The 26,066-nt window shown below is 38.0% G+C and overlaps 1 protein-coding gene and 1 non-coding gene across 7 annotated transcripts in view; one reads left to right on the forward strand and one right to left on the reverse strand.

Moving 5' to 3' along the window:
* FANCC (FA complementation group C) overlaps positions 1-26,066 on the forward strand; it is a 302,242-nt gene that overhangs the window by 32,197 nt on the left and 243,979 nt on the right. For 4 of the 6 annotated variants that reach the window (XM_027616992.1, XM_027616991.1, XM_027616996.1 and 1 more), the window contains one exon: positions 36-97. The exons of 1 other annotated variant lie outside the window; for it this stretch is intronic. The gene's annotated coding sequence lies outside the window, so the exon portion shown is untranslated. Of the gene's footprint in view, positions 1-35; positions 98-26,066 lie in introns of those variants that run through there. One more of the 6 variants, XM_027616995.1, reaches the window with a different exon arrangement.
* Positions 4,856-4,992, reverse strand: LOC113935226. The gene has a single exon (XR_003523967.1). It is a non-coding gene; the product is annotated as a U4 spliceosomal RNA (small nuclear RNA).

Raw genomic sequence — 26,066 nt, forward strand, 5'->3', positions numbered from 1 at the left:
CTGATACTATATCTTCTTTTTGTTTCTCTTTCTAGGTTTATTCTCCGCTTTTGGTGGTGAACATCCTCTAGTATCTTCTTAAAAGGGTGTGTGGAAGGTGAGTTATTTTCTGGTCACTGCTTATTGAATGTGTCATGATTCTAGTCCCACTTGATTATAGATTGATGGATATAAAATTCCATGTTAGAAATAATTTTCCTTCAGAATTGTGAAGGCATTGTTCCATTTCCTTCTAACCTTTCAATGTTTTTACAATTTTATGATGATGTGCCATGGTGTATTATGATGCTCTTTTCATCCACTGTGTTGAACCCTTTCAGTTTGGAGCCTCTTGTTCTAGGAAAATTTGTGTTCACTGTATCCTCTCTTCCGTTTTCTTTGGAGCCCCTTTATTTGGAATTTGACTTCCAGGACTGATATTCTTTCTTACCTTTTTCCTGTTTTCTATCACATTGTGTTTTTGCTCTACATTTGAGACATTTTTTTCAACTTTAAATTCTTTCTTTTCTGTTGAGTTTATTTCTAGTATTTTATGTTTAATTTCCAAGATCATTCTCTGAATGTTCATTTTGTTAATATTCTCTCATTTCATGGATATAGTATTATCTTCTCTGTACTATAAAGATACAAATGTTACTTTTTGAAAAAGTTTTAAAGTCTCTCTTTTCCCCATGTGACTTCCATGTTGTTTTTATCTGTATTTTTTAAATTTCAATTTAGTTAATTAACATATAGTGTATTATTAGTATCAGAGGTAGAGTTCAGTGATTCATCAGTCTTACATAATACCCAGTGTTCATTACATCATGTGCCTTCTTAATGTCCATCACGCAGTTACCCTATCTCCTCCAGCAACCCTCAGTTTGTTTCCTATGACTAAGGTCTCTTATGGTTTGTCTCCCTCTCTGATTTTCTCTTGTTATATTTTCCCCTCCCTTCCCCTGTGATCTTCTGTTTTGTTTCTTAAATTCCATATATGAGTAAGATCATATGATAATTATCTTTCTCTGAATGACTTTCGCTTAGCATAATACCCTCTAGTTCCATCCATGTCATTGCAAATGGCAAGATTTCATTTGTTTTGATGACTGAGTAGTAGTCTATTGTGTGTATGTATATATATATACATACCACATCTTCTTTATCCATTCATCTGTCAATGGACGTCTGGGCTCTTCCCATAGTTTCACTATGGTGGACATGGCTGCTATAAACATTGGGGTGGAGGTGCCCCTTCAGGTCACTACATTTGTATCTTTAGGGTAAATACCTAGTAGTATAATTGCTGGGTCATAGGGTAGCTCTATTTTCAACTTTTTGAGGAACCTCCATACTGTTTTCCAGAGTGGCTGCACCAGCTTGCATTCCCACCAACAGTGTAGGAGGGTTCCCCTTTTTCCGCATCCCCGCCAATATCTGTCATTTCCTGACTTGTTAATTTTAGCCATTCTGACTGGTGTGAGGTGCTATCTCATTGTGGTATCGATGTCGAGCATTTTTTTCATGTGTCTGTTGGCCATTTGTGTGTCTTTAGAGAAATGTCTGTTCATCTCTTTTGCCCATTTCTTGATTGGGTAATTTGTTCTTTGAGTTTTGAGTATGATAAGTTCTTTATAAATTTTGGATACTAGCCCTTTATCTGCTAGGTCATTTGCAAATATCTTCTCCCATTCTGTCAGTTGTCTTTTGGTTTTGTCAGCTGTTTGCTGTGCAAAAACTTTTTATCCTGATGAAGTCCCAATAGTTCATTTTTACCTTTGTTTCCCTTGCGTTTGGAGATGTGTCTAGCAAGAAGTTGCTGCAGCCAAGGTCACAGAGGTTGCTGCCTGTGTTCTCTAGGATTTTGATGGATTGCTATCTCACGTTTAGGTCTTTCATCCATTTTGAGTCTATTTTTGTGTATGGTGTAAGAAAATGGTCCCATTATATTCTTCTGCATGTAGCTGTCCAATTTTCCCAACACCATTTGTTGAAGAGACTGTCTTTTTTCCACTAGATATTCTTTCCTTCTTTATTGAAGATAAGTTGACCATAGAGTTGAGGGTCCATTTCTGGGCTCTCTATTCTGTTCCATTGATCCATGTTTCTGTTTTTGTGCCAGTACCATCCTGTCTTGATGATTACAGTTTTGTTATAGAGCTTGAAGTCCGGCATTGTGATGCTGCCAGCTTTGCTTTTCTTTTTCAACATTCCTTTGGCTATACGGGATCTTTTCTGGTTCCATAGAAATTTTAGGATCATTTGTTCCAGGTCTGTGAGAAAAGTTGATGGTATTTGGATACGCATTGCATTGAATGTAAAATTGCTCTAGGTAGCATAGACATTTTAACAATATTTCTTCTTCCAATCTATGAGCATTGAAGGTTTTTCCATTTCTTTGTGTCTTTCTCAATTTCTTTCATGACTGTTCTATAGTTTTCTGAATACAGATTCTTTGCCTCTTTGGTTAGGTTTATTCCTAGGTATCTTATGGTTTTGGGTGCAATTGTAAATGGGATCAACTCCTAAATTTCTCTTTCTTCTGTCCCATTGTTAGTATGTAGAAATGCAACTGATTTTTGTGCATTGATTTTGTATTCTGGCACTTTGCTGCATTTCTGTATGAGTTCTAGCAATTTTGGGGTGAGTCTTTTGGGTTTTCTACTTACAGAATCATGTAATCTGCAAAGAGTGAGAGTTTGACTTCTTTGCCAATTTGGATGCTTTTATTTCTTTTTGTTGTCTGATTACTGAGGCTAGGACTTCCAGTACTATGTTGAACAACAGTGGTGAGAGTGGACATCCCTGTCGTGTTCCTGACCTTAGGGGAAAAGCTCTTAGTTTATTCCCATTGAGAATGATATTTACTGTGGGCTTTTCATAGATGGCTTTTATGATACTGAGGTATATTCCTTCTATCTCTACACTGTGTAGAGTTTTAATCAAGAAGCGTTGCTGTACTTTGTCAGATGCTTTTTCTGCATCTATTGAAAGGATCATATGGTTCCTGTCCTTTTTTTTATTAATGTGGTATATTATATTGATTGGTTTGCGAATGTTGAACCACCCTTGCAGCCCAGGAATAAATCCTATTTGATCGTGGTGAATAATCCTTTTAATGTATTGTTGGATCCTATTGACTAGTATCTTGGTGAGAATTTCAACATCCATGTTCATCAGGGATAATCAGTCTGTAATTCTTTTTGGTGGGGCCTTTGGTTTTGGGATCAAGGTGTAATGTGGGCCTCATAGAACGAATTTGGAAGATTTCCTTCTATTTCTGTTTTTTGAAACAGCTTCAGAAGAATAGGTATTAATTCTTCTTTAAATGTTTGGTAGAATTCCCTTGGGAAGCCATCTGGCCTTGGACTCTTGTTTGTGGGGAGATTTTTGATTACTGCTTCAGTTTCCTTGCTGGTTATCGGTCTGTTCAGGTTTTCTATTTCTTCCTGGTTCAGTACATCTCTAGGAATATATTCATTTCTTCCAGATTGCCTATTTTGTTGGCATATATTTGCTCATAATATTTTCTTATAATTGTTTGTATTTCTTTGGTGTTGGTTGTGATCTCTCCTCTTTCATTCATGATTTTATTTATTTGTGTCCTTTCTCTTTTCTTTTTCATAAGTCTGGCTGAGGATTTGTTGAACTTACTAATTCTTTCAAAGAACCAGCTCTTAGTTTCGTTGGTGTGTTCTACTGTTCTTTTGGTTTCTATCTCACTGATTTCTGTTCTAATCTTTATTAATTCTCTTCTCCTGCTGGGTTTAGGCTTTATTTACAGTTCTTTCTCCTGCTCCTTTAGGTGTAACGTTAGGTTGTGTATTTGAGACTTTTCTTGTGTCTTGAGAAAGGCTTGTTTGCTGTATACTTTCCTCTTAGGATCGCCTTTGCTGCTTCCCAAAGGTTTTGAACACTTGTGTTTTCATTTTTTAATTCTATTTTAATAGAATTTTTTTGCATTTTTTAATTCTATTTTAATTTCTTGGTTGACCCATTCATTCTTTACTAGGATGCTCTTTATTCTCCATGTATTTGAGTTCTTTCCAAATTCCCTCTTGTGATTGAGTTCTAGTTTCAATGCATTGTGATCCGAAAATATGCAGGGAATGATCCCAATCTTTTGGTACCGGTTGAGACCTGATTTGTGACCCAGGATGTGATCTGTTCTGGAGAATGTTCCATGTGCACTTGAGAAGAATATGTGTTTTGTTGCTTTAGGATGGAATGCTCTGAATATATATGTGAAGTCCATCTGGTCCAGTGTGTCATTCAAAGCTCTTGTTTCCTTGTTGATCTTCTGCTTAGATGATCTGTCCATTACTGTGAGTGGGGTGTTATAGTCCCCTACTATTAATGTGTTATTATCAGCGGGTTTCTTTAACTTTGTTATTAATTGGTTTTTTTATTTGTCTCCTCCCATGTTAGGGGCATAAATATTTATAATTGCTAGCTCTTCTTTTTGGATAGACCCTTTAATTACGATATAGTGTCCTTCCTCATCTCTTGTTACAGTCTTTGGTTTAAAATCTAATTTGTTTGATAAAAGGATTGCTATCCCATCTTTCTTTTGATGTCTGTTAGCATGATAAATGGTTTTCCACCCCCCTCACTTTCAATCTGGAGGTGTCTTTGGGCCTCAAATGAGTCTCTTGCAGACAGCATATGGATGGGTCTTGCTTTTTTATCCATTCTCATACCCTGTGTCTTTTGAATGGGCATTTAGCCCACTTACATTCAACTGTTGAAAGATATGATTTTAGTGCCATTTTATTACTTGTAAAGTCACTGTTTCTGTCTATTGTCTCTGTTCCTTTCTGGTCTTTGTTACTCTTCAGTTCTCTGTTCACTTACAGGACCCCCTTTATTTCTTGCAGCGCTGGTTTGGTGATCACAAATTCTTTTATTTTCTGTTTGTCCTGGAAGCTTTTTACCGCTTTTTCTATTTTGAATTAGCAATAATTGCGCCTCGGATAAACCTCATTGGCTACGATACTGCCACTGCGCAAAGCTGCTTTTTCTATTTTGAGTCAAATGACAGCCTTGCTTTATAAAGTATTCTTGGCTGCATATTTTTCTCATTTAGCACCCTGAATATATCATGCCAATCCATTCTGGCGTGCCAGGTCTCTGTGGATAGGTCTGCTGCCGTAAGCTACCCCTGTAGGTTACAGACCTCTTGTCCCAAGCTACTTTCAGGATTTTCTCTTTGTCTCTGAGATTTGCAAGCTTTGCTATTATTATATGTCCATGTATTGACCTATGTTTATTGGTTTTGAGGGGGGTTCTCTGTGCCTCCTGGATTTTGATGCCTGTTTCCTTCCCCCAATTAAGGAACTTCTCTGCTATAATTTGCTCCAGTATACCTTCTGCCCCTCTCTTTCTTCTTCTTCTAATGTTGTTTTGTCTTATGGTATCACTTATCTCTCGAAGTCTGCCCTCGTGATCCAGTAGTTGCTTATCTCTCTTTTTCTCAGCTGCTTTATTTGCCATCATTTTGTCTTCTATATCACTAATTCTCTCTTCTGCCTCATTTATCCTAGCAGTTAGAGCCTCCATTTTTTTATTGCATCTCATTAATAGCATTTTTTATTTTGATTTGATTAGATTTTAGTTCTTTTATGTGTCTAGAAAGGGATTCTCTAGTGTCTTCTATGCTTTTTTCAAGTCCAGCTAGTATCATTTATAATTGTTATTCTGAGCTGTAGTTCTGACGTCTTAGTTATATCTATACTGATTAGGTCCCTGGCAGTCAGTACTGCCTCTTCTCTTTTTTGAGATTAGTTTTTTTGTCCTGTTACTCTGTCCAGAGAATAGATGATGGAGAGAACAAAATGCTAAAATCGCAACAACGACTCCAGAGAAATACACACTAATCATATCAGAAGGGAGCCAAAACTGGAAAAAAAAAAAAAAAAAGAAAAATTGAGAAAAGAAAAGAGAGAATATAATCAGGTGAACAGAACAGAGTAATACACTGGACCCTCTGTGTATTTTGGTCTGTTTGTTAGAAAACTAGATCCCAAAATTGTAAAGAAAGAAAAACTTATATACGTACAAAAAGAAAATTAAATACAATGAAAGGATAGACTATAACTGTGAAAATGAAAATTAAAAGACAAAGAAAAAAGAAAGACTATAAACAGGTGAACAGAACAGAGTGATACACTATATCTTGGGTGTCTTTTGGTCTGTTTGTTAGGAAATTGTAACGAAAGGAAAACTTACACATATGCACGTGCATACATACATGCACACATACAAAAACAAAATTAAATACAATGAAGGGATGGCATGTAACTGTAAAGATGAAAGTTAAAAAAGACTTTAATAAAACAATAGAGAATATAACCAGACAGCTGAAGAGAACAGAATAATACTCTAGATTCTGGGTGTATTTTGATCTCTTAGAACAAACTGCATCTCAAAATTGTAAAGAAAGAAAATCTTATATATACACAAAAACAAAACTAAATACAATGAAAGGATAGAACGTAACTGTAAAGGGGCGCCTGGGTTGCTCAGTCAGTTAGGTGTCTGCCTTTGGCTGGGGCCATGATCCCAGGGTCCTGGGATTGAGTCCTGCATCGGGCTTTCTGCTCAGGAGGGGGTTTGCTTCTACCTCTTCCTCTGCCTGTTGCCTCCCCTGCTTTTGCTCTCTCCCTCTTTCTCTCTGTCCGTCTCTCAAATAAATAAATAATCTTTAAAAAAAATGTAACTATAAAGATGAAAATTAAATAAGACTTAAAAAAAAAGAATAAGGGACGCCTGGGTGGCTCAGATGGTTAAAAGTCTGCCTTCAGCTCAGGTCATGATTCCAGGGTCCTGGGATTGAGTCCCACATCAGGCTCCCTGCTCAGTAGGTTGGTTGAAAAGGAAAGAGAAAATAATTAAAATTGAAAGGCTACAGAATCATGAGAAAAAAAACATGAATTCTATATACTATTTCCCTCTTGCATTGGTGTTTTGCAGTTCTGTGTGATCAGTAAACTTGCTCTTACCCAGATGTTTTTGCTTATCTCCTGGGGGCAGGGGACTGTTGCGCTGATTTCTCAGGTGTCTGCCCCATGGAGAATTGCACCGCCTCTGCGTGGGGTGGGAGGGGGGGCACCTAAGTAAGTGGCTGTGCATTGCTGTATGTGACTTTTGTACCCTTAAAGGCTTTCTGCATTATTTTTGAGGATGAGAATCAAAATGGCGGCCTCCCAATCTCTAGTCCTAGAGTTGAGAGCTCACGCCCCCCACTCTTCAGTGAGCCCTCAGGAAAAGCAATCACTCCTGTTTCTCTGGTCTCCATCCACACTCCTTGCTCACACAGCCTGTGATCGAGCATTTTTATCTCAGGCATGCGACCCTGTCTTGGGTCTCCTAACCCTGCAGACTGCTGTGGCAAGCTGCTTGTCCCAGGGCAACGGGGGTTTCACTGTGGTTCTGCCACTTGGTGGGCCGCTGCTCGGATAGTGCCAGAATTTGTGGTTTATGGCAACACTGGGCTGAAAGCCCACTCCTGGGCTCACTGATTACAGCCACTTTTCCTGCATTGATATCTGGGAACTCTGCTGCACTCAGGCACCCCCGTTCTTTATGTGAACTCAGGGATCCTGAGACTGCAGTGTCTCACCTAGGATTCTGCCCCACTTCACCACCTGAGCACCTTTTAGGCAGGGATGTCCTCCATCGGAGTAGACTTCTAAAAGTTCCAATTTTGCGCTCCACTGTTATATCACTTTCTGGTTGCTGGCCTCCATCCTCTGTTTGTGGCACTGTGGCTCTGCTCTCAGCTGTGTCTGTTGACTTATAGTCCAGAGACCTCTGTTTTATCATCTCCAGAGAATAAACTACCTCTTTTTGGTCAGGTTGGGGGCTGGGCTGCCAGAGTTGGAATGAAGCTGTGGAGCTCTAACTGTCTCTCAGATAGCCTTTAAACCAGTTGACTTTATTTTAGGTCTCCTTTCACATCGCCATTTCTAGATGTCCCAGATTTCTTCATTTTCTGATCCTGTTAGGAGTCCAGTGGTATAAAATGGGGTGTAAAATGGGCTGGGTTTAGCTCTGTTGTTCCTCTCAGATTCTGGTTTCTCCGGTCTATTAAGTTAGTCACCATTGGTCTATCACTTTCTAGCTTGTTAAATTCTATTGCTGTTTTCTCCTTTTCTATCCTCTCCATCCTTGTAAGTTTATGCCTTAAAAAAAAATGAAAAGTAATTTCCTTTATTTTCATCTTTGTACAGTTTCAGGGAGGAATGAAACCTATGTATGTTCAGTCTGCCATCCTTATCTGGACATTCCTACAGCAACTACCCCCTCTTCTTTTTTTTTTTCTTAAATGATTTAATTTTTAAAGTTTAAACCTTCATACACATTTTATCCCTTAAATGGCTAGCTGGTTATTCCAAACCGTTCTTTGAAAATTTTGATTCATATAGAACTAATAAATTGAGATTACCAGTAGTGACATTTCTACATGCAGCTGGGTTACCAGCATTGTGTTCCATTCTGTTTACTGTAGGTCTGATAGATGGATGACAATATTAATTTGTTGAATGAAGATTTATTAAATGGCTGGTGTGTGCATAGCTTTGCACCAGGCTCTACTGTGATAGTAAACTACTAAATAGGAATAGTGTAGGCTGGAATACCAAAAAAACATGTTAAGGAAAAAATTCAAATAGTCTTCTATAACTTCGGATAGCTGTGCTATAGTAACTGTAGACATACCAATGGAATTGTGAAGCAAACAGACCTAGATGATCTTTTTGAACAAAAGTATCAAGAAGACTATTAGTCTGAGTGATAAGTAGGATCCATAGATATATTTATCTTGTAGGTGTTTGGAGGTAAGATTCTGGGGCTTAGGACAGGTGACAGAGCTGAAGGCAAAGATGTATGGATTGTAGGTAGAAGCTCAAGTTAGGGAAGTAAATGGAATGGTCTGTGGGAAGTGAGGTGAAAGAGGTGGAACATGGAGACCCGTGGAACACTGACATTTAAGGCTATTTGGAGGAAGAAGCAGCTTATAGGCAGATAGAAGGAGTGCTCTGCAGCTTCTACCCTTGCAGAAAGATCAAGTAAAATGAGGCTCAATATGGAGAAGTGCGTGGGAATGCTATTTTTACTAAAAGATTTAGGAAATGAACATTTTTATATTAAAAAAAAAAAAAACACCTGCTGCTGTCTCTTGGAGCATATTCACCGCAGTTACAGAAGCACTGATACATAGAGAGCTGATGGTTATCTTAACCTGAGTGATCGTGATAATTGTAGAAAATTGACTGGATAAGGCCAGGGCTGGGAGAATTATGGGTTGGAGTGGAACTTGGGAAGATTAAAATATAGGAATATGGGGTTCTTTTACTAGGGTAGATGTTTGGTGATACGAATTAAGAAGTGGATTAAAGTGTCAGATGTCTTCCGTACTACAACTTTGATGATTCACTAGGAAGACATCACATAATTCAGCATGTAGTTGTCCCCACAATTATGGTTTATTACACGGAAAGGATACCAAGCAAAATCAGCAATGGGAAAAGGTGCATAGGATGAAGTCAGGAGAAAACTAGGCACAAGCTTCTAAGAGTCTTTTCCCTGTAGGGTCACAAAGGACACATTTCCTCCAGCAGAATTGTGATAACATGTGTGGTATGTCATCTATCAGAGAAGCTCATTAGAGAGAGAGTCAATGCCCAAAGTTTTTATTGGGGGCTGGTCACATAGTCTTCCTACCATCCTGGCAGGTACCAAATTCCAGACCCTCAGAAGGAAAGCAGGTGTTCAGCATAAATCACATTGTACAGGTTAGGCACTGTGAGTCCCTCTTAGTAGTTAGGGAGGTGGGAACTCTTCTAGTATCCAAGTTCCCAGAGTCTAGCCAAGCGCCAGTGTTACAAACAGCCCTTTCTGAGGAGAGCAGTTTCAGGCCTGCTGTGTTAACTCTTTTTTGCACAATCATTTTAGGAGTTAAGCCATTTTTGAGGCTCAAAGTTAAGTTTTAATCTTGGTAAATTGCTAAAGTGTCTGAAGACAGAGTTAAAGCCTTGCACGGGTGTAAACTCTTGGTGTGGCAAGAGTAGGCAGAAGACTAAGCTTATGATTATGAATTAAGAAGATTATGAATTAAGAGTAGGCAGAAGTAGGCAAGAGTAGGCAGAAGACTAAGCTTATGATTATGAATTAAGGGTGAGAAATATATTCCATGGAGTTTTGGAACTCATGATAAGAAAGCTAGTTAGTGAGTGGAGGATTGTGCTATGGACTGAATTTCGCCTGCCCATTCCCCCCCATTCATATGTTGAAGCCCTAACTCCCAAAGTGACTGTGTTTGGAGATAGGGCCCTTAAAGAGATAGTTAAGGTTAAATGAGGTCATAAAGGTGGGGTCATAATCTGGTTTGGTGCAAGAATTGGTACCTTCAAAGAAGGGGAGGAGAGATCTCTGCATGTGCACAAATAAGAGGTCATGTGAGCATACAGAAAGATGGTGGCCATCCACAAGCCAGGAAAAGGAACCTCACCAGGAACCAAGTCATCCAGAACCTTGTTCATGGGCTTTCCAGCTTCTAAAACTAAGAAAATAAATTTGTGTTAAGTTACCCACACTGTATGGTTTTTTGTTATGGCAGCCTGAGCAGACTAAGGCAGCTTGGGATCAGACGAGGACTTCAGCTTTATCAGGGTGAACTCTGTGTGGAGCAAGAGAATATTAACATGGCACTGGGTTTCTGCTTTTGTTGGTTTTTTGGTGTTTTGTTGATTCTCTTTTTGTCTTTGCTTTTAGCTGACTCATCCGCATACCACCCTTTTTGAATTAGCACGAGTTATCAACCCAGGGTTCTAGATCTGTGCCATCCAGTACCATAGTCAATAGCCACATTTGATCATATAAATTTAAATTAGAATTAAATAAAATAAATTCATTTCTTCACTTGTACCTGCCCCATTTCATGTGTTCAATAGGCACATGTGGCTGGCTAGTGGCTATCATAGTGGATGCCATAGATATGGCTAGAACATTACCATCATTGCATTAAGTCTTGCCAGGCAGCACTTTTCTAGATTGTTGCTTCACATCTCTCTCCTCTCTCCTTTATTTTCTGTCTCAGTGGTTCTGAACTTTTCCAGGTTCAGGGCATACTTATGAATAATAAAATTTTTGGTGGGCATCCTTAAAAGGTTTTAAAACAACACTAAGAAATGAACAACAGTTGCAGTGCAAATTCTGGTAAAGCATAGTGTGTCAAGCAGAGCCTATAACAATATCTGCAATTATCATGCAATTCATTTGGTCACTCTTCTGCAGTATGTGCCTTCAGAAGAGAGATTTTCTACCCTTACTGGGTTTGCTTATATATTTGTAGGACAAAGAACTTGGATAAGCACACATTTGTTCTCTGACACTTTCCTGTTTTATTCTCCTGGAGGTGGTAAGTACAGATGCTTTAAAAGGAAGCATCAATAACCAGGCTGCTTTGCTGAGCACTGATTAGTCTGAGGGATCATAGGCCAAGGGGAGGTCAGTGAAAGCTGCAAACAATCTGGCATTATTCGGAACAGATTGTTTCATGAGATAATAAATATAATAGTGGTTAGAAGGGTCATAATTCTTCCTGGTACCCATCCCACCCGTCCATGTCATATGTAGGAACTGTTCTCAAGAATCTTCAAAACAGCCCTGTGAGGTAGGTATTATTTCATTGCCGAAGCCAAGTGAAGGCAGCACTCAGAAATTTCATAAAACTTGCCATGGGTCACCGAGCTAGTAAATAGAGATTCTGGATTCAAACCTTTCCATTGGTCTTCACAGCTCGTGTTTTTTCCACCGTAATGCAGCTGGGCTTGGCCAGTGGCCCCGTCTCCCCACGGGTGGGAATAGGTCTCTCAAAGCTGTGTTCAGTGTGAAAGGGGTTCTTTATAAATTCCGTACACACTTAAGGTAAAGACCGAATGACCTGGAAGGGGATATTTTTCCTTTTATTTTAAAGGATTGTTGTTATTTTTATTTTAATTATGTTGACAACACAGAAAATTTTTTTTTAAAAGAAAAATCACTCATAATACCAGTACTTATTTTGGAACATTTAAAGACTTTTCCTGTGCTTATACAGATGTATTTTTACAAAAAATGTTATGTATCGTATGTATTTGTCTGCAGCTTCCTCATTTGACTTAAGAATTTAGGATGAACATATCTCCAAGTCAGGAATAGTCTTTGTGCAGTTAACTGCTCTGTTACTTTAAAAATGTATTTTGTTTTTTAAATGGTTATTGTTATACCCACTTTAAGGACTCTTCTCCCCATTTTAGCATCTAGGCCTGTTTTTTTCTTTGTGTGGTGTTACTAAGAAACAGTTGCAAGACAGGAACAAAGTCAAACTTGGTGGCACTCAACACCAAATAATTCCAGATGTTTGCTTTTCTCTGCATATAGAAAGAACTCAGTCTGATGCTGTGTTTGCTCTTCTCATTCTCCCTTGTCTTTATTTCTCTTCCTTTCATTTAATTTTAACCACAATACCAGACTTGTTTTGTGCAGTACTTGGCCTGCTGTTGTGCTCTCTTTGCCACTGGCCCCGCCTCTGGCCCCCAGTCGCTGCTGTGTTTCTTGGCAGGAAACAGAAATGATGGTGGTCCTCTCCGTTGACTCGGGAGTACCCCAAGTCAGCAGTAATACTTAGCATAACAAGTACCAGGGTGGGATAACCACACGTCCCTGGCCTGGGATTTAAAAGTTGTTAGTTGTCCTGTGAGCTGTGGTTTAGTGATCGACTGAAGCAGGAGATTGAATTTATTTCTTACAGGCTTCTTTTTCTTGGTCATCTGATATTATTGCCTCGTTATTATTTATTTTATTCCCTTTTATTATCTTTGGCTCAAATTTTCCTTTTAGTCATTTTTCTTTGATCATTTTTTCTTATCTTCTCCTTTCTGCTTTGATTCTTCAGACTTCTTCCCTTTTTTAAATTAGTCTTATGCTAATCAGATTTTCCTTCGGAATCTAATCTGGTTTTTCATTGGATGGGTTTAGGGAGGGTGAGGTGAGGAAGGTGGTGGTAAATAGGCCACCTACTACGTGTTTAATATAAAACAAGGTTTTAAGGAACCTAATTCCTTTTTGATTCCTTGTATTTGGAAGACCATAGAATCAGCTGGACACTAATATCATGTGGTTTATGTGTGCAGTCCTACAAAAAGAAGACTGGTAAGTCCCTACTTCCTAGGAGTTCAGGACACATCGTAGGAGATGTAAGGAAAATATGTCAGCAAAGGTAAACCAACATGACAGAAAGGAACTGTCCTATCAGACACATACATTGTGAATGGATGATAGAGAAAAATGGGAAAACTTTGAGAAGCAGATGAGTTTTCAGCATACAGAAGTGTTTTATGTCAGTGATAAATAGAGCTATACTGTTAACTTTTATTCGAAGGAAGGTTAAATATTGACTAAGGGATAGAACCTGTTCTGGGGCTTGGGAAATAAGGTTTTGTATTCGGAAGACAGTTAAACATGGCTGACAACTTCAGTATTGAATTGGATAACTTTTTACTATAATGTGGTCTATGGATATTTATTATATCTAGCAATAGAATAGTTGTTAATGAAGCACTTAAAGAGATATACAGATGAATCAGATAGAATTTCTTAAAATAACATGTTTTTCATCTTTGGGGAAATCCTAGTTGAAACTGGAAAAATCCCAAGTTTTATTATCACTCATTACAAATTACAGGGATTTTGATATTGTCCAGCAAAAAATTCAGTAGATTTTAGGAACTAGTTATTAATTGACCTCAGTTCTGCACATTTTTGTTGTTTTGTAAGAGTACCCTTAGGGTTCAAATCAAGTTAGAAGTAGGGTAAATGGTACATGCCTGTAAGGTCAGACTGAAACTATATTTTTTCCTGTCAACACTTGAGTAGAAAAAAACTAGTTTAAGAACTTGACTACAGTTTAGAATCTTACACAAAACCACATATACTATAGTACTTGTAAAGCCTGGAACCAAAATGTAGAATCATTTTGTTTTATAGCACTTAAAACTACATCTGATATTACTCTGTGTCTGTGCTGTCCTGATACAGCTTTTGGATTGCATTACTGGTACAAGAATGATTCTTGTATTTAAGTGTAACATACGTTGCTTGACTGCACAGATGGTATCAGTTTTGAATCTACTAAGTAAAAGAAAACTAGAACAACAATGATTTTGCCAGTTCGTTTTTACTGATTTTTATTTATTTTGGATGACTATGGTCTTTGTAAAGGTGGCAGACTGAACCTGGAAACTAGAGCCAAGAACAGGGTGGGTGGGCGCCCCTCCTGTTCCCTACCACACGTCTGCTAATTTTTCCCAGGAGAACTAGTGCAAGACTGCTCCCTAACATAACTACTGTCATGATTAGCCTTCCTCCCCACCTTGTTTCTTTAATTAAATGTCCACAGGTCAGTTAAACCCTCCGTAGTTCTTTTTTTTTTTAATTTTTAAAAAATTTATTATTTATTTGACACAGAGAGAGAGACAGCGAGAGAGGGAACACAAGCAGGGGCAGAGGGAGAGGGAGAAGCAGGCTTCCTGCAGAGCAGGGAGCCCAATGTGGGGCTCAATCCCAGGACCCTGGGATCGTGACCTGAGCTGAAGGCAGATGCTTAACAACTGAGCCACCCAGGCACCCCAACCCTCCATAGTTCTTACATCCCATTTGTCCATGGCCCAGTCCTTTTTTCTCATCCTTCCTCAATTATGTCATCCATTTCCATGGCTTTAATTACCTTCTGTGTGTTGATGGTTCCCACATCTATGTCTTTAGCTCAAATCTGTCTCCTAAGCCTTCATACTCATAGCGTATTGCTTATTGGACGTTTTCGAGTGGATGCTCCAAGTATCTTGTACTCATTGTGCCCTAAACTGAACTCATCTTTCTATCCAAGTAAGTCTTTAGTTCCCTGTTCCCTCTTTTAGTACACAATGGTACTGTGCACCTTGTTCCCTAATCAGAAACCTGAGCACCATCCTGTTTCCTCCCTATTCCTTTTTTGCTATGTTCAGTCAGACAGTAAATGTCATACACTCTACTTCTTAAGTGGCTCTCATATCTAGGAACTTTTCTCCATTCTTTCATGCCACTTGACTGGGCCTCAGTTAACTAGAAGACAGTCTTCCTGTCTCCCCTTCTAGCCTATTTACTATACTGCTTCTCTATGATATTTCTAAAACACAAATCTGATTATATCACTTTGGTGCTAAAAATTCTTCAGTGGCTTCCTGTTGCTCTTACAGGAAAGTCAAGGTCCTGACCACATCTTATAAGGTCCTTTCAATTCATCTGTTGCTTGCCTGAGCAAGGTGACAGCCTTAGTTAGATTTACTTTTATAGCCTGAAGTCCCCCTAAGATCATTCATTACACTTTTTTTTCTTAGAGAAGCAAGAAATTTTTACTACGGTCTGTTGTCCCTTAATAAGCCCCTGTCAGATCTGTGCACCCCTCTTTCTACAGATCCATCATACATAGTGCAGCAGGTAGTTGTAGTGGTTGGCAGCTTCCTCTGAGAAGTCTCCATCTAGAAGTTATGCTTGATGTTGTTTTAATGTTTTTATTACAAGCTATAGAGAGCCTGTCTACTGGTCCTGGCCCAAAGTAATGGAGATGATTAGGTGCCACCACAGCCTGTCATTTTGGGTTAATAAATAGAACAGGTAATAAAAGGGGTCCCTGGGTGGCTCAATTGGTTAAACATCTGCCTTCGGCTCAGGTCATGATCCCAGAGTCCTGGGATCGAGCCCCCCGATCAAGCTCCCTCCCTGCTCAGTGGAGAGCCTGCTTCTCCCTCTCCCACCGCCCCCCCCCACTCATGCTCATTCTCGCTCTCAAATAAATAAAATCTTAAAAAAATAAAGAACAGGTAATGAAAGAGTTAACTATCTGTTCCTTTTTTTTTTTTAAGGTTTTATTTATTTGACAGAGAGAGAGAAAGAGAGCCAGAGAGTACAATCGGGGGAGTGCTTTTTTTTTTTTTTTTTAAGATTTTATTTATTTATTTATTGGACAGACAGAGCCAGAGAGCACAAGCAGGGCGTGGGGAGGAGGAATGACAGAGGGAGAAGGAGAAGCAGACTCCCCGCTGAGCAGGGAGCCTGATGTGGGGCTCAATCTCAGGACCCTGGGCTCATGACCTGAGCTGAAGGCAGACATTTAACCAACTGAGCCACCTAAGTGCCCCCCATCTACTTTCGAAGCAGTTTTCCATACAGGCCAACAGAGGTTGACGATAGGATATGGACATTATTTCTTACCTAAGAGAATGGGATTCCTGAACGTCTTGGGAAGAGAAGAAGGAAGGAAGGAACAAAGGAAGGAATGTCACCAGTAGAAATATAAAAATCGTGAGGTCAAAATACAGAAGTATTGGGGTGCCTGGGTGGCTCAGTCAGTTGAGCATCTGACTCTTGGTTTCGGCTCAGGTCATGATCTCATGGGTCGTGGGATTGAGCCTCATGTCGGGCTCCATGCTCAGTGGGGAGTCTGCTTGAAGGTTCTCTCCCTCTGCTCCTCCCCAACTTTTGCGCATGCACATGTGCTCATGTTCTTTCTCTAAAATAAATAAATCTTTAAAAAAATACAAAAGCATTAATAGAGTAATTGATCTCTAGCTGGTCTCTATTTCTAGATACCCTAAATGTTTGTTTTCACTATTGACCAAGAGCCTGGTGATGGGTATTAAAGAGGGCACGTACTGAATGGAGCACTGGGTGTTATACACAAACAATGAATCATGGAACACTACACCAAAAACTAATGATGTATGGTGATTAACATAACATAATAAAAAAAATTAAAAAAAAAAAAAAGAAGTCAACTGTGGGCCTCTCCCAGAGAAGGGAGGAATCCCTGATTTTGGCAAGATTCTAAAACAATGCATTATGTCTTGTTAGTCTATGCTTTGTCTAAAGACACGTCCTCTTGCCTCAGTTTTTTACAAATGCTCTTCCCTCTGCTTGGAACATTCTGCCTGCTGTTTACTTAATGAACCTTTACATATGGTTCAGGTCTCTTTCCCTGTAAACCTTCCTTGACACCCTAAGTCTGGGTTAAGTGCTCTGCTGAATCTCCTGTACCATAGAATGCTTCTTATACTGCAGCTTTAGTTTATGCTTTAAGTTCAGTGAGTATAACCAATTTTATCATTTGAAATGAAGGGGGTTTCAGGAGTGTTTTCAAGAGGACTGAGTCATGAGACATTTCTCCACTCCTGAAACCACTAAAGCCATGAATTTTCTTTGAACCTAATTACAGTTTCGAAATATTTGTAATATAGCATACCTTAAGATATTTTGTGAATGAGAGGGGCCAGCCATAGTCCAGTTGTGAATGTCTTGAATGTGAATGCCAGTGTTCGTATTTGATATTTTTTATTTTGGTATACATTCCACCTGTCAAGCCAGCCCAGTCTCATCCTAACACAAGATGTGTGCTTATTTGGCTATCTTAATATACCCTGCATTTTCTTTCTGTCTTAACACCCAAATTCTGCCTAAAACTTCTTAGCCTCTTTAACACTTAGGCTCTCCCTCCCCTTCTGATAGATTTCATTAACCGTGTATTTTTCCAAAGGCATTGTTGTCTGGAGCTGTTGCTTCTGAGAGTACTTTTATTTCTATGCTCAGGAGAATTTAATATGCCTGAAATAGTATAATTTGCAAAGGCCATGTAATTTCCTAATTTATACTTTGCTAAAATCCTATTGAAAAATCCAAGTGAATTACATTTGAATAAGAAAAAAAATGTCTTAACAAAGGACTATGGATTTGATATAGTATGTAAGGGAGCCATGAAAAAAGTACAGTTCTTTCACATGTGACTTTTTTTTTCACTTACTCTACCAAAGTCATCTTTGTCATCCAAAAGACATCTGGTTCTTTGTTATTTTTCTGGAAATGAAGCCTCCTCATATGTGAAATCAGTGTATTTTTATCCTTATGTCATTTCAAATTGGAATTAATATAGAGGGGTTTTAATATACAGCAGACTTGATATTTTCAGATTTAGCTTGTGCAGTTTTGACTGTTTGCAGTTGATCTAAAAAATTGATGACATACACTGAATTGTGGTTTTCCTGAGACTCATATTTGAGTAATAGGTACTATGAGTCAGGTTTGGGGGCATGAGGCATTGACATAGTAAGCCTACCTCAGCCCTCAGAACCTGCTCTCAGGGCAGCTTTGCTATCTACCCATCATCAGAGCTTATACGTTAGTTCTCATGAAGTAATAAAGTATTTTTTCATGGTTTCATAAAGAAAGCCAACTGCTAGTCCTATTGATGAAAAAGAAGAGAAAACCTTACGATCTAAGAAAATGCTGGTTCTTGGTGTGAACAGTGAAGTTTTGGATAAATTAAAGACTATGATGTCTAATTAAATTGTAGTTGTGAACTAAAATGTGAATGAGTCCATGAAAGTCATCACGTTGGTGAACCTGTTTCAGTGAGTACCCTCCCAGTGTGAATATTGCTCAAGTGAATGAGAAAATGTAGAAGTTGGGTAGATGATTAGTTTGTACTATGAGGATATGAAGAATTCATTATTCTTTATGGAAATAGGGTTGGATAACAGATATGAAATATCCAGTATCGAAGGCATTTGTCAGTTCCTAAAATAACCTTTAGTGTGAGTCTAGTTTTATTTCATAATTTTTAGACGTGATTTTCTTTGTGTAACACAAAGTTAATGTGAAGCATCAACCAATCATAGTGCTAGGGACAAGTTTCCTCTTGCATTCTAAAAGATGAAGATGTTGTAGAGGGTAAATGTGCTTCACACAGATGACAAAGATAGAGACCAAAACGGTGATGAGAAATATGAATAAGCTGTGTGTGATGTTCATAACTCCAGTGAGGTAGTCTAATATTAGGGGTTGCTAAGTGACATGTTCATCACTTGTGATGTAGTAGTGAAGTGGAGCTTTAAGAACGCCTGAGCAGGAAATTTCTCACTAGCCTCATGTAAAGAAATTTACAAAAAGCTAGAAAGGGGAAAAATAGTTACTAAGTATTTAAAAAAGCATCTACCACTTTTTTGGTTCTCCAAGCTTTTCACATTTTGGTTGAAAACGTCCTCTTTTGTCTTTTTCTGCCACCTCTTTTGTTCCTGATATTATTGCTGATGGCCACCACAAGGTCAGAAGGACCTCACTGCAAGTTTATAACATTCTCTTCCAGATATTTCATCTTGGGTGCAGCTGTGAGGCATGAATAGCCTTATAAAGCATTGTCATTCATCATTTAGAATCACTTTGGTACCTCTTAGTTCAGTGAATGGATGCTCCATCCTTCTGTAGTAGTGATGTTATATAACATTGAGTAGATTCTAATGGCAGAATTTTATATGACTTGGCTTTTATTTATTGAGACTAAATTTACAAAGATCACTATTTTAACCATTTTGACGTGTATAATTCATTAGCATTAAGTGCACTCACATTGTTGTGCAACCATTACCACTTCCTAATTCCAGAACATTTTCACTGTCCCCAAAAAGAAACCCCTTACCCATTAAGCAGTCATTCCCCATTCCCCCCTTAACCTCTCTCTCACCCCAGCCCCTGGCAACCACTAATCTGCTTGTGTCCTTATGGATTTGCCTTTCCTGATATTTTGTATAAATGGAATCATGCTGTATGTGACTTTTTGTGGCTGAATTCTTTCACTTATCATGTTTTCAGGGTTCACCCATATTATGGCATATATCAGTTTTTCATTCCTTTTAAAGGCTGAATAATACTGCATTGTATAGATATGCCATATTTTATCCATTCATCAGTTGATGGATATTTGGCTTGCTTCTACTTTTTGGCTGTTAATGAATAATGTTGCTGTGAACATACCTGCACAAGTTTTTGTTTGGATACTTGTTTTCATTTTTCTTGGGTCTGTGTCTAGGAGTAGCATTGCTGGATTGTATGGTAATTCTATGATTAACTTTTTGAGGAACTGCTAAACTTTTCCACAGTGGCTACACAAAAGTTTTTAATTTTATGAAGTTCTTAATTTTTATGAAGTCCAGTTTCTTTTTCTTTTGTTACCTGTAAGTTTGATGTTAGAAAAAATCATTTGCCAAATCCATTTTTATGAAGCTTTCCCCCTGTTTTCTTCTAAGTATTTTATAGTTTTTGCCATTATACTAAGGTTTTGATCCATTTTGAGTTAATTTTATGTGTAGTACAAGGTTAGGGTACATTAATTTTGAAACCTTTTAAAAAACACATTTACAGCTATAAATGCTTTAATTACATCCCACTTCTTTTGATTATGGAACTATTCTATTTCTTCTTGGAGTTTTGTTAGTTTTTGCTTTATGTGATATGATATATATTATTTGGTATATACACATTTTAAGTTATTATAGCAATATAGCAATTGTAAGCAATTCACCAGTTTGTGAATTGACTTTTACATTATTGAGTAATGATTTTGCTGTAAAGCTGATTTTATTTTTTACATTTTTACTTTATTTTATTATGTGATATTAGTCACCATACAGTACATCATTAGTGTTTTTTTTAAATATTTTATTTATTTATTTGACAGAGAGAGACACAGCGAGAGAGGGAACACAAGCAGGGGGAGAGGGAGAGGCGGGCTTCCCATGGAGCGGGGAGCCCAATGTGGGGCTTGACCCCAGGACCCTGGGATCATGACTGGAGCCGAAGGCAGACATCCAACAACTGAGCCACCCAGGTGCCCCCATGATTAGTTTTTGATGTAGTGTCCCATGATTCATTGTTTTCATATAACACCCAGTGTAAAACTGATTTTAAATAGAAATAGTTACACCAGCTTTCTTTTTGTTAATGTTTGTAGCCCTATTCAGCATTTCTTTATCCTTGAGTTTTAATTGTCACTAAGATAAACACTATATGTTTGAATTTAAAAAATTCAATTCAATCATCTTTTTTTTTTTTTTAAGATTTATCCATTTATTTGAGAGAGTGAGAACGAGAGAGAGAGAGTATATGAGAGGTGGGAGGGCCAGAGGGAGAAGCAGGCTCCTTGTCGAGCAGGGAGCCCGATGCGGGACTTGATCCCGGAACTCCGGGATCATGACCTGAGCCGAAGGCAGTTGCCCAACCAACTGAGCCGCCCAGGTGCCCTCAATCATCTTTTTTTAACTAGATCCTTTAGTGTATTTATATGTAATGTGACTGGTGATACAGTTGGATTTAAGTCTGCCTTTTATTTCCTTTTTTCTTTTAGCTCCAACTATTCTGTATTTCATTTTCTTTCTTGCATTCTTTTGATGATTTTAACAAAATCATTCTATAGTTTATTTCTATTAGTTTCAAAATCACATACTCTGTTCTTAATGGTTAGCCTAGAAATTGCAATATACATATTTCATGTACAAAAGTTTACCTTTCCTCTTCTCTGGGACAATATAAAGACTTTATAACAGTTTATGTGCATTTGCTGTTACCGGTTTTTTACATTTTATACATAATTGCTTTTTTCTTTGTTCTTTGTTACTTCTGCCTTCCATCTTCCTCCTGGGATAATTTTTTCTTCTACCTAAAGAACATTCCTCAGATTTTTCTTTGCTGGTTTGCTGGTAAACTCTCCCACTTTTTAAAATCTACCTGATAATGTTCTTATTGCATCTTTATCCTTAAAAAATATTTTTGCTGGGTATAGAATCCTGGGTTACCAGTTTCATCTGGAACATTGAGACTGTGCCTGCTTTTAGGATTTCCTCTGTGCCTTTAGTTTTCTGCAGTTTTACTATATATTTTGTTTCTGAGGAGTGTGTTTGGTACCATTCCCCAGAGAATGCTCTTGGACTGAGCTCCAGTTACCCACCCTGGTAGTTGGCTTAATAACCTTTTATTAGCTCCCTTCTCTTCCCTCTGTAACCTCCACTTCCCTAACAGTGTTTACCTTCCAAATAAATGATCTCTACTCAAATCATTTTCTCAAGGTCAGCTTCTAGGGAACCCAAAATAAGGCGTTTATCTTTCTGGAGGTTAATTAGGCTTCTAAGATCTGTGGATTAATGTGCATATTGGTGACAAAAAGATGAACTTGGAAGATGTTTGGTTATCTTAATGGCAAAAGATTTGGAAACTTTTGGATCAAGATAAAGCATACATGATCCCAGACAGAAGTATAGGCTTCTCAGTTGCCCATATGGTGTATCTACCATGCGTGACAAACCCCTTTAGCCATTCTCATGAGGTTTTATATGTTTTTGATCATCCCTCCACCCTTTGCTTGAGTGTTATTGTTCTGGAACCCAGTAATATGCCTGCCCACTCAGGCAGTAGGAATAACTGATGCACAGCAATCCCCAGACATTCTTCAGAATTTACTGCAAGATTAGATATACATGAAGACCAATTTTTTGGGAGCAGTCTCTTAGCAAGCCTAAACTTAAGGCATGTTTAAGTTCCATTCTGAAATACATGTGCTACATTTAAGGATAAAATTAAAAAAAAATTTTAATTTGAAAGAATGATAGAGAATTCATGAATATTGGGTTTATTTTATTTTTTTAAGATTTTATTCATCTGAGAGAGAGAAAGCACAAGCAGGGGGAGTGGTGGGCAGAGGGAGAGGGAGAAGCAGGCTCCCCACTGAGCAAGGAGCCCGATGCAGGACTCTATCCCAGGACCGTGGGATCATGACCTGGGCGCAAGGCAGACACTTAACCCACTGAGCCACCCAGGCGTCCCTGAATACTGGGGTTTATGTGAATTTTGTGGAGAGGAATGATTTATGAATTTTAGTATGATCATAGTTTTTAACTTATTGGTGTTAATGCATGAAATTATTATTCCCCTCTGAAAGACACCTACCTTTTTATAGAGTGCTGTCTTTATAGTATACTCAAGGTTCGGTTGTGTAGTTTTTAGGTTCCCACTCCAACCCAGTGGATATGCAGACACTTAGTGATTGTATGAAAACCATACCTCACTGTCAGGAGACAGATAGTGCTATATATAAGAATTAATATATGCATCTGAGCATTTACCTCGCCAGATATTTTAAAGGTTCAGAAAACTAAAAAAAGAAGCAGTACCTGTGAGAAACTGTAGAAGACACACTAATAATATATATATAAAGGAGAAACCATAGATTGAAATGAAACTTACTTGAAATGAAACTTAGACAAACAGAAAATAGTGAAGGGAAGTATAATTGGAAATAAGAAAAAGTGAAATGCTATGGAACTGATCAGAAACATGAGATGTAAATACTCAACAAACTGTACTCAAGATGGAAGAGCATAGGAAAAGTGTCATGGCAAGAATTTGGTAATGCAGAATTATGAGGGACCAGACTTAAACACATTGAATCCATGTGCTAAGTGCTGTAACTATTACCTATGATGAGAACATGTAAAAGGAAATTATGGGAAACAATCATAAATATGGTATATGTATGAAATTACAACTTGCCAACGGAGTTTATATCAGTGCATACTAAGATTAAATCACTGCCTTGAAATGATCCAGTAGTTTTCAAATACATGGACAGATAAAATACATCAACATTTATAACTAAGGTCTCTGGAACAAATAGTTGTTACACCAGCCATAGCAAGTTGAATTTTCTTCTATATATGGTCTTAGCAAAGACAGATTATCTTATATAAAAAAGACATGATCAACGTGGACAATGAAATTATAAACAAAACACTACTTTACAAATTGTACTTTCTTGCTGAAGCATTAGTCTATGTTTTAGAGGAAGTTCAGAATGTTTTTAGAAAAGAAGAAACAATTTCTTATCCCACTTGTTAATATTAAATGCCAAGGATTTTACTTTTCTGTCTGATATCCCTTTTCTAATACATAGATTATTAGGAATTTGGGACAGTAGTCTGCAGCTGAGAATTAAAATTTCAGAGCTCTTAAGAGAAATTGTGCATTGAACATGGGTGAATGGGGGAAACTTATCAGCTGGAAAAACTAATTTTACTGCTACATAGCAATAGAAAAAATACTGACTCAAACCCTTATTTTGGAGACCTATCTTGAATTTTTATACAAGGAGAACAGAAATAAATTCCTATTCAGGAAAAAAAGCATATTGCAGATATGTGGCTCTTATTTACAGCTGCCTCCTTTTTTGTTGTTGACAAAGAAAAATTTCTAGTTTAACTCCTTGAAGGCAATTTGAATGATTTCCATTCAATGGAAATTGTTATGGAAATCATAACAATTTCATATTAAATAGTAGATGGTGAGGTAGTCAAATGGAAGTATTCAGTTCATCCAGCATCATCAGATTGGTTTGACAAATGCAATTCTTTTAAACTGTGTGGAAAACATTTTGCTCCCTTTCTCCTTTGGCAGAGGCAGACATTGTGGTTTCCCTGTTGAAGTTTGGTTGGGTAAACTTGGGATGTGTAAACAGATAGAGGGATAACCTCTGATAGTTGGAAGGACCCACTGAGCATTTAGCATGTGACTGCGGGCTCTGAGGAGGTGGGTTGGGCTGGGCTGGGATGGGGTTGTTAGACTTAAGAGAGGAATTAAGCAATGTGGACAGAAGTGAGAAATGCGACTGCTCAGAATAACGTGAGAGCTCTTAAGAAGCCAAATATTTCAGGTTGAGGTTCCTGAAAAGTTTTGCTTTGGATATGGATAAAAACAAACAAAAGTAACTCTTCATATTCAACCCTCATCTCCTTTTGTGACGTGTCATCAGTGATTTGTGATGTGGATGAGCATGTGATGTGTTTCTCAGTGATTGGCTCTGTCTGACTGCTGTGTGACCTTGGGCAAGATCTTCAACAGCTTCTTGTCTCAGTTTCCTCATCTATAAAATGGGATTGTGGGGATTAATTGAGCTTTGTCTAAAGCACTTATAAATGCTGTCATAGAGTAAGCACTATAAGTGTTAGGTGCTATAATAATAATAATTACCATCATCATCATTTTATTTTTTTAGTTTATTTTAGTAGCTTAAGAGACCCTCTTGAGGAAGAAGCTATTGCTTCTTCTAATACATTAGTATAAAAATATGTATTTTTATTTTATTTATTTATTTATTTATTTATTTATTTGAGACAGAATGAGACAGAGAGAGCACATGAGAGTGGGGAGGGTTAGAGGGAGAAGCAGACTCTGCCGAGCAGGGATCCCGATGCGGGACTCGATCCAGGGACTCCTGCATCATGACCTGAGCCAAAGGCAGTCGCTTAACCAACTGAGCCACCCGGGTACCCCAAAATATGTATTTTTATATAAATGAATCTGTAATGAATTGTTTAGTGTTAAGGTGATTTATAATATGTCTGTGTTACCTTTGAGAAACTAATTTTTTTAAGTTTTACTTGTATAAGTAATCTCTACCCCCAACGTGGGGCTTGAACTCACAACCCCCAAATTAAGAGTCACACACTCTGTTGACTGAGCCAACCAGATGCCCCTGAAAAATCAATTTTTGAAAAATATTAGTAACTGTGGATGATTTCTATTTTTGTAGCATTTTTCCAAATTAAAACATGAGCCAATAAATGTCACATAACAAAACATAGCCACCGGGGGCTATTTAGTGTAGGGTCAAAGAACTATACACACTTCAGGGATCCCTAAGGGCGTTATTATATTATAAAACTGCACAGTAGTGTTCAGTGGTAGGCAGCCCCTGAGTAATCCAAATTTTAGGATGCTTTTTTAAAACGACAGGGAATTGTATAATTGTTTTGAAAAAGATTTCCATCATGAATACATAAGCAAGTTTTAACACTTAAAATTAGTCTGTGATTTTATTATTAATTTAATTTTTATTTTTTAAAGATTTTATTTATTTGAAAGAGAGAGCATGCGTGTGTGAGACGAGAGCAGGAGCAAGGGGGGAGGGGTAGAGGGAGAGGGAGAAGCAGACTCCCTGCCGAACAGGGAGCTTAATGGGGGACTTGATCCCAGGACCCTGGGATCATGACCTGAGCCAAAGGCAGACGCTTTTAAACCACTGAGCCACCCAGGCGCCCTACTCTGATTTTAGTAACTTCAATTAGCTTTAGTATATTCTTAGGTGCATTGAAATGAAAGATGCATGTAGTTTTTTACAACCTTAAAATTAGCATGAG

The sequence above is a fragment of the Zalophus californianus genome, chromosome 13, assembly GCF_009762305.2.
Source record: "Zalophus californianus isolate mZalCal1 chromosome 13, mZalCal1.pri.v2, whole genome shotgun sequence".
NCBI classification, from domain to species: domain Eukaryota; kingdom Metazoa; phylum Chordata; class Mammalia; order Carnivora; family Otariidae; genus Zalophus; species Zalophus californianus.